The 9,756-nt window shown below is 35.0% G+C and overlaps 1 non-coding gene across 1 annotated transcript; it reads left to right on the top strand.

Moving 5' to 3' along the window:
• Positions 1-1,913: 1,913 nt before the first annotated feature.
• Positions 1,914-3,537, top strand: LOC105049806 (uncharacterized). The gene is made up of 2 exons (XR_012133845.1): positions 1,914-2,875; positions 2,955-3,537. It is a non-coding gene; the product is annotated as an uncharacterized protein (transcript).
• Positions 3,538-9,756: the final 6,219 nt, after the last annotated feature.

Here is a 9,756-nt window from a genome sequence, read left to right as displayed (position 1 = left end):
CCTCATGATGATCCTATGGTCAGGAGTAGTTTATGAGTTAGTTATGTAAATTCATGCCTTAAATTTTCAACTCTTGAAAATATGAATTTACATTTTCACTAACTCAAAGGATGTATCACAGACACAATGTACACAATGTGATAGAAGAAAAACCCTATTATTCATTTATAGTCAAAATTACAAATTTGTCATTAGTTCTGTACAGGAATGTGTCAGCCGATCTGACATCTAGGGCACACATCTAACAGACTGCACGATTACTTTGTTATCTAACCATTTAGAATCTTACGATTTATGTTGGCTACAGTAGATCCATTATAGGAATAAAAATATGCACCAAGATGAGATCTGTCAACTCTAATAGACAGGAAGAGGTCCTATACAGTTTATGAGACTGGGTCTTAAAATCTATGACCATGGTAGGTGAATGATGGAAAGAAATTTTTATAAGACTTCACATGGACTCGAATTGACTGAATCTAGTAAATGACGGACAAATAGATTTGATGAATTATCCTTGACCTGCGTCTTGTCAGGACTTATGACAGAGGATCCGAATTATACGGTAATTGCATCTAGAGATTCAATATTCCATTTTGTTGGGTTATTACTACATACTGCTAGATATTATTGATAGATAGTGGGACTCATCAAGCATTATTTTGATGATTGATGACTTTTGATGGATAGAGTTGGAAGTATTTCAACTTATTGAAAGGAGTTTCGATGATATTGTGATGAGAATCATAATATATCTCACTACCAAATAGAATAGAACCTATAAGATCACACACAAAAGATATCTTTATCCGATTAGGGTTGAATTATAATTATGAATCGTAATAAAAATTAATTATCAATATGATTGATAATATAAAAATTATAATTAACTAATTCATTAAGTGTTAGTGAATTGTAGGATGATCAATTGGTAATTGGATTGCAATTTGACTCGTTTTGATTAAGCTAGAGGGTTCAAATCAGATACAATTGAATTTAATTCAATCTGATTTGGTGTGTGGTTAGACCAGCCTAAGCATCTCTATGCCACCTCTCTTATGTCCATTTTTGGTTGAGATTAAATTTGATTTGATCTGATTTTGATTGAATCAAAATAGGACTCCCAGTTTGATTGGGTTTCATTTTGACAAATCTAGTCAAATTCTAAGCCCTTTAACCCTTGGACACCATCTATAAATAAGAGGCCTTATGGATGTGGGAGAGCATCTGAAATCCTACCTTGGGTATTAGGTTTTGGGCATGAACAAGCTTGGGGTGTGAGATTTTAAAGAGAGGGAAAAAGAGTCCTCTTCTAGTTTTCTTCTTCCTCTTTTTTCTCCTATTTTTCACCTCCTCTTCTCCTTATTCTCTGAGAGGATCTTAAAAAGTTGAAGAGGGTCTTCAATCAGCCATCAAGGAGGTATCTTCTACAAGAGAGCTAGCATTTTGGTGAAGATAAAGGCTTCTGATCGGATCAAAGTCTTTGTGTGGATATCCATAGAGGTCGGACGCATTTATGGCTCTACAGGAACCTCGCTCTGCGAAGAAGATATTCATCTAATCTAAATTTGATTTTTTTATTTTATTTTCAGCATCTTGATTTTTTGTGTGATAGATCTAAGGGCATCAATAGATTAGATCTATTGCATGCATGATAGATTAAAAGAGTTTTAATCTAGGACTAAAATTTTTTCACTACTAGTTTTTAAATTTCTGTATGCACCTCTAGAAAATGAGATTTCCTAAAGATCCTTTAAGTGGTATCAGAGCCCAGATTATTTTACATGCATTAGACTAAGATCTAAAAATCAAATTTAATAGATCTAAAAATTTTTGGTTAAAGTTCAAGATTATTCTGATCAAAGTTTGTTTTAGAGTGGTCATTGAACGTTATTTGATAAAGTGTTAATTTAAGAAATAGGCAGCTCTTCTTCGATTTAAGAAAATCTTTTCAGTCTTTAAGTCTTTTCAAGAGATATAAGGACAAGGGTCTAGGCATAAGATTTAAGTTTGGTTTTGGTAGTTCATTGCTTAAATTGTTGAGACATTTAGATGAGATATATCAGATTGTAGTTTTTTTCTTTTCCTATGCTTAGTAGATTATAAGTTCTATGCTGGTGATGTTAATTATTATATCAAGTTTCATATTCATATGTAGTTCTGTGTTCTTGTCATGGCCAAATTTAGGTCCTCTAGTCATCGCCAAAAAAAGTATGGAGTCTAGAATATGCTTTGTTGTATTTATAAATCTCCTATAGAAGTTGGAGATCTATACTATTAGATAGAGCCCATTCCTTTCATATTAAGATTCATAAATTATGACTTAATTAATGAGAAACCTAATTCCTTTAGTTTGTATAATGTGTTGGGCCAAGCAGCTAAAGAACTGCTTTAATATGAATGCTTGTCTTCTGTGGGCTGTCTTAGCTGGGCTACCTTTCTATAGCATTCTTGCATTCAATCTAATATGCATAAATTTTATTGATCCTGGTACACTGGTGTTTTATGATAATGCACTCTGCATCAACCTTGAACAGCTTAAGCAGGACTCGCAAACTATCAGAATAATGTTGTGCGTGCAATCTAAATTTAGCTATTATTGTCTTTGTAATTCTTTCTATCCTTTATGTTAACTAAAGCTAACATCTATTCTTTTATCTAAAAAACTATCAATTTTGGAGTAGAACCTCAGCTGCATATTATCTAGACCTGAAATTTCATTTTTCTATAGGAAGAAAAACTAAGAGATAAACCTGGATATGAGCACTTAAATGAGCCATTACATGTTCTTGTGGAGGCTGAGTTTCCAGCAGATATAATTGATGCACGATTGAATCAAGCGGTGGCAGTATTGGAAGATCTTTTGAAACCAGTGGTACGTAACAATGCACCTCTCTCTCTCTCTCTCCCCCCTGCTTGCTCTTGCTAGGCTAATTAAACTGGTCTTGTTTCAGGATGAATCTATGGACTACTACAAGAAGCAACAGTTAAGGGAATTGGCCATACTGAATGGTACCTTAAGAGAAGAGAGCCCTCATATGAGCCCCAGTGCATCCCCTTTCAACAGCACAGCAATGAAACGAGCAAAAACAGGACGTTGATTCAAGATTTTGGTGGTGGATATAATTCAAACATAGCACATATAGTTGGGTTCCATTGCCTTATGGGTGATTTAAGATTTTGGTGATGGATATAATTCAAACTTAACAACTGCCGGTTGGGTTTTGTTTCCTTTGGGGAGAGTGCTATTTTCAGATGCTCATGGCCTGCTAATTCTCGACAATGGAATCATTAGAAGGGCCCTGGACCCTTTAAGATGTTTTCTCCTCGGCGATAGATCGAGTTGGTTATATCCTTTGATACAAGTATGTCTACGTTACTGTTCCTTATTGGTTTATTCGTGGTCATTGCTATGAAATGTCTGTAATATTCTTTATGTCCTTTTTTACAAACTTTAGTGGTGACATTATAAGTGTGGATAACTTCATTATGTGCACCCGCGATAGAATTTTAAGCAATAAACTGTTGTTGTTAGTATCTGAGTTTTGTATCCACAGCACTTTTAATTTATGACAGATCAAATACCATTATTTTTAATCATGCATGATATGTGTATAATTTATCATTCATTATTGTAGAACCTTCTTCTATACACGTAAATCCAATCGCATCCTACCTGTGAACGTCCCATTTTTGTTTGTGGTATTTCACTGTATACCTTTTTGGGGAACTTTACAATATTGATTGTAGAAATTTGGCAGCAAACATGCAATTCTATGAGCATAAATCGAACTGCTGCTCATCTGCGCGTCACCCGATGTCGGGAGACGACTGGTGGGGCTTTAGAGAGAATATCTTTTATTGGCGGTTGCTGTTGTCTTTTTCACCTCTCGTAATCCTGTCCTCGAGCAGTCATAGTGCGAGTTTGTACAGATCATGTTAAATTCCATAGAGGACGGTCAGCATGATGAAATTCTGTGATTCTCTGTAAGCAATGGAAATGAATAAGATTAGAACTTTCTACCAGTGACTTGTTGATGATGCTGACGTTGCAGTTTTTATTATCCCAGTCACTGCCGATGGAAACATGATGAGCAGCTGTAGCGTCTGGTTTACGATGAGCTCTAGATACTTTTGGAGTCAGATTTTCTAGGTGGCTTTGATAGGGTTATTCTTCTGCAGGTCCGGATAGTTTGAGAGAGAGAGAGAGAGAGATCCAAGTTTAATTTGTCCAGATCACGGTTGAGGTTGCGACGGTCAAGTTCCCCTGTGCATTCGTCGAAGGATCAAAGGATTCCCTGGCTTTGGGATCCCAAGATAAATTTACAGACTTCGGATCAACACACTATAAACAAATACACTTCAAACAGCTTTGATCTATTCTTAATTCCTTGAACAATATTCATCAACAATGCTTGATTACTGTGACAGCAGCAACATGCTCTGCTCAATGATTTTGAAGCAGGTTAAAGATATGTATGGGTTGTAGACTAACTCCACACAGGTTCAAAGAGACGAACTTTCAACACCCATGTTCCTGACTTGATAAGTCGGTTGAAGTTTCAGCCCCAGATGCAGAGATAAAGTAGCTTGAGGACCCAAACAGCCCTATTTAGTGGCCCACAGATTCTGCAATCCAACTTATGAATAACGCATGCACTTCTACATGAACAATCTTTATTCAGAGTTAAATACATCATAAGGATCAGATAGAGCTTCATGCATCTAGCAAGGTCCCCCATCAAAGGAGTTCATTACATGTATAGAGGCTTTCGAAAGCAAGTCCTGTAAAATATTAAACAGAATAGGTGGGTTCTCAATCCCTATAGCAACGAGAAATTATTGCATACACCAGATCTAAGTGAATCAGGGCAAATCCCGAAGCATATGCACAGTGGATAGCGCACAATCGAAAATTGGTGAAATACAAGGGGTAGCAAGGCGTGTCATCCCTGTGGGATTTGAGGTGGTCCAACTGCACTTGGTGCATGCAATACGGAGACCTATAGCAACAATCATGGTTTTCAGAATCGTCCGAATTGCTCGGTTCAGGGCATTCCAAACCGTTCGGTTTGAGGACCGACGGCCAAATGGTTCGGTTCGGCCATGAAAACCAGCACAGAAAAAAAAAAAAAAAAATAGTGAACTACCTGATTCGGACCTGAACTAGACGGTATGAGGACTGAACCAAGCGGTTCGGTCCTGTTTCGGACCGAACCGATTGGTTCGGCTATTTTAAGAGGGGAAGGTCTGAGAGGAAACCGAAAGCTTTCTCTTTGTTATTTTGTCACAGCAGAGGCATCTTTCATCCCTCTTTCATTTCAAGAACGATCGAAAAATGCATGATCAAGCTTGATTAGAGATACATATTCGATTCTAGCTCTCGTTCTTCACATGCAATACGGAGACCTATAGCAACAATCATGGTTTTCGGAACCGTCCCGAATTGCTCGGTTCAGGGCATTCCAAACCGCTCGGTTTGGGGACCGACGGCCAAATGGTTCGGTTCGGCCATGAAAACCGGCACAGAAAAAAAAAAAATAGTGAACCGTCCAATTCGGACCCGAACTGGGCGGTATGGGGACTGAACCAAGCGGTTCGGCCTTATTTCGGACCGAACCGATCGGTTCGGCTATTTTAAGAGGGGGAAGGCCTGAGAGGAAACCGAAAGCTTTCTCTCTGTTATTTTGTCGCAGTAGAAGCATCTTTCATCCCTTTTTCATTTCAAGAACGATCGAAAAATGCACGATCAAGTTTGATTAGAGGTACGTATTCAATTCTAGCTCTCGTTCTTCACCTTCTCTCTCTTTTTTTTAATTCATGAAAAATCAAAAAAAATTATATCAAAATTTTATTTTTTTTGTTTAATTTTAATATATATTGTAGATCTATGAAAGATCTACACAATGACACTAAAATCATTAATTTTCGTTAAGTATATAATTTTTAAAATTAAAAATATATTTTTGAAATAAAAATTATTTAAAAAAATAAAATTTGAAAAAGAACTATAAAATCAAATTATGAATGAGGGCCTTACATGCGACTTTCGACATAAATTTGATGTCGATTGATCAACATTTTGACGCATCTTGCACAGTGTTTTAGGCCTAAATTTCGAAAAAAGCATTTATTGCTCTCTACGGGCTAAGAAATTTATATGTACCATAGATGATGGGATCCTACATGGGTTTAGGATCCATTTTTTTTATAATATTATATTTTTGTAAAATACATCTGAGTAGGATCCATAGATGTATCAGGTTCATCTTCGTATTCTGGATCATCCTATTCACAGCCACAGCCATTCTATGATCCTTATGGATATAGATATGGTACATCACAGACATCCTCTAGTGGCTACTATTCTATGCAGTCCGGAACATCTTATGGATTAGATTTTGCTGTCAGTATATTTGGATGGGCTCCTTCACAGTCATACTATCAGTCCGAAGATATCGCTCAAAGCCAGGACCTCAGTGACACTTCGAGGTTGAGTTATAATCCAGCACGCCCACCTTCTGGAATGAGTGCAGCGGATTATCATGTTGTGTAGCTAGAAAGATGATCTGATGTTCCTCCTGAATATATAAATGATCTTGATATTTATGCACATCGACGATCGACCAGATTCTGATGATTGGTACGTATTTAATATTTTTAAATTTTTTAATTGATTTAAACATTTTAGGATCCAATGATATCTAATTTATGTATTGATTTAAGTTTTTTTCAGTGGTACAAACATTAGTTTGAATACAAGCATCAGAATTATGGAAGTACCTCAGACTTTGTAGTTCGGATATTGCTAGTTATAATTCAGATATCGCTAGTTAAAAAGTGATCAAAGAATTGCAAGATCATAGATATACTTAATAAAATTGAAAGAAAAAAAGGGCTGCCAACTTATCAGGAATATCAATCCAAACATCTGGCCTCTGCTTTGAATTATTTGTTACTTTGTAAAAAAATGGCTTTTTTTTTTTGATACTCATTCTTCCTAAAAACATAATTTGAGATCAAAAAATAATTTTATTAATCAAAATTTCTTAAAAAATAAAAAAAATCATTAAATACTCTCATATTTGAAGTGTTAAGGGTACCAACTGTTAAAGAAGATATATTAAGAAGGTACCAACAGTTGAGATCTTGAGAACTTCTCTCATATTTGAAGTTAATCTTTAATTAAGTTTTTTATTTCCTTACTTGCTTATTTAGTAGTTTTCTAATTAATCAACTTCTATCCATCTTTAATTTGAGATTAAAACAACTCAACCGTAACTAATGCGATCCCTGTGGATACGATCCTGATTCACCCTAACTATATAATAGTGAATTAGGTTTATTTGTGACCGCCTGCGACAGCGATCAAATTTTGACACCATTACTGGGGATCGTGTTTCAGTTGCTTTGAGTCTAAAAAAATAAAAAAATCAAAAAAAATTATTTCTTATTTATTATTTTATTTTAATTACATATTTTTACTCTCTTTAAATTTTGCCTTGCATTGCATTTCATATGTGGTAAATTTAATGCTTTCTAGTTAGAGTATTTTAGAAGAATTTCTTACTTCCTATAATATAGTGATTTACTGCTTTTTATAACTTAGAATAATTTACTATCCTAAAAGTAGATTTAATTGCTTGCTTTATTTGTAGAAGATCTAGTTACCTTTTAATTTTAGCCTAATTTACTTCGTATTTAGTTAGATTCTCTAAATCCCCTTAATCTAATTAACTTAATTGAAACCTACTTATTATTTTTCTTGCTTCAATTAACCTAATATAAAAAGAAACAAATCCTACACCTCATAATACTTAATTAATATATAGAAACTAATTAAACCTTAAAAGCTTCTTACTTGTATTGGACATCTAGTGTGTTTGCATTACATCTTTACATAATTGATTTAAGGGCACTTAATCCAATTAAACAAAATAAGGTGAAGATTTGATCATCCTTCCTTAGCCTAAAAACAATCACACTTCATATTGTATTGACTCAAGCCTTTAACCTAAAATCAATCAAACGTTGGCCCCTAAAGACTCTTGAGCTCAATAGGACAAGGAACCCTAAGAATTGGACTGGATTCAAGTTGATCTGTTTAATTGGTCTAGAAAAGTTGTTCAGAAATTACGTCCCGAAAGAAGATGGTTCATTAATTGATTCTGTTCGCTTATCTGGTCAATTTAATTGGTGTTTAAGGAAAGCACGGTGGGAACCCCACCAACCTTACACTCACCTGGCCAGTTGAATGACTAATCTTTTATTTAGAGTGCTCGAAAATGACCTTGACAGTTAGAAGCTATCTAGATTTAGGACAATCCTTAGCTAGGATTGATTGACCTACTTGATTGCTAATTGAAAATATCTAGCCTAAATTAAATTCTTCGCATATATTGTCTCTAGGTCTAGGACTCTTTTAAGGTTCTTATCTTTAGAATTTTTCTCTTTCTTCTCCTTTTCTTCTCTTCTTCTTCTCTCCCTCTTCCTTTGAATAAATAAAAAAAATAATTAGAGCAATCCAATTCTACCATATGGCTTCACCGCTAAAAGATACAATAGAGGAAGCTATCCCTAGAAGAATTTCTCAGGACCTAGTGCATACACGTTGGGATCTTTTTAGAATGGATGATTTTGATCTAGATGAATATGTTAAAAATGTGCACACATTACTAGAGCCACCTAATTTTAGCACCACTCTCCCATAGGCTAAGAAATATAAGTTTTTACCTGCAATACCTGCTCCAATAGCTCCCTCTTTAAAATCGCCATCGATTCTAGAACTGAAGCCACCCTCGATCATACCTGAGTATGTATATATAGGACCTTATGACATGCTCTCAGTAATCAGTGCATCGGATCCAACTCCTAATCCAGAAACCTAATTTAGGAGCATTTTAGAAGAATATATAGAAATAATTCTCGATAAACAAGAGACTGAAAATGGGGTTGCAAACCATCTTCCAAAAATTGATAATAATAGGGTTGTGAACTACTTTTTGAAAATTAGCGATGAAGAAATAATGGACTTTATCAATAATGGAGTGACAAGCTGTCTTCCTGAGATTGATAATCCAAAATCATTGGAATTTATCAATCTTATATTAGACATAGGATAGATAGAATTATAAAATCTGACTGAAGGTTTTAAACTTAGCGCTTGTTGAAAGGCAACCCAATTTCTTAATAATAATAAAAGTTCTGTTGAAGATATTAAGCTTAGTGCTTGTTGGGAGGCAACTCAGCTTATACAATATTTTTAGTTTTTTTTCATCTCGTAGGAATCCTCGAGAAAGATAATTAGCCAAGTTAGGGGGAGCATCATGTTCATGCCAGCTAGAGTCAAGCACACACTACGCACAACAATGAAGGACCTCTCATCCAACAATGAATGCACACATCAAGCTTAGGTGGTATCCTTCTGTGTTACATTTTATTTTGACTTTGTCATGATTCTGTTCTTCCATCGTGGAAAATGAAAATTAAGTTGGGGGAGAATAAATGAAAGAAAAAATTAAAGTCATCAAGTTAGCATTTAGTGTGTGATTACGCTTAAGAATCAAGCTGAACTAAGCAAGTTGTTTTAAATTGATGCATAGATCAGAGAGTTTGTGAGATACTGAGGGATCAAGTATTAAGAAAATCCAATAAACAGTTAAGTCTAGAATATAAACATTTTTTCTTATGAACACTTCTAATTCTTCCTACCTTATCAAAGAAGAATTTATCTCTTATGGGCTAGCGTAGAGTAAC

The sequence above is a fragment of the Elaeis guineensis genome, chromosome 8 (genome assembly GCF_000442705.2).
Source record: "Elaeis guineensis isolate ETL-2024a chromosome 8, EG11, whole genome shotgun sequence".
Taxonomy (NCBI): Eukaryota; Viridiplantae; Streptophyta; class Magnoliopsida; order Arecales; family Arecaceae; genus Elaeis; species Elaeis guineensis.
Note: the sequence above shows the minus strand (reverse complement) of the source record. Positions and strands in the feature narration are given on the sequence as shown.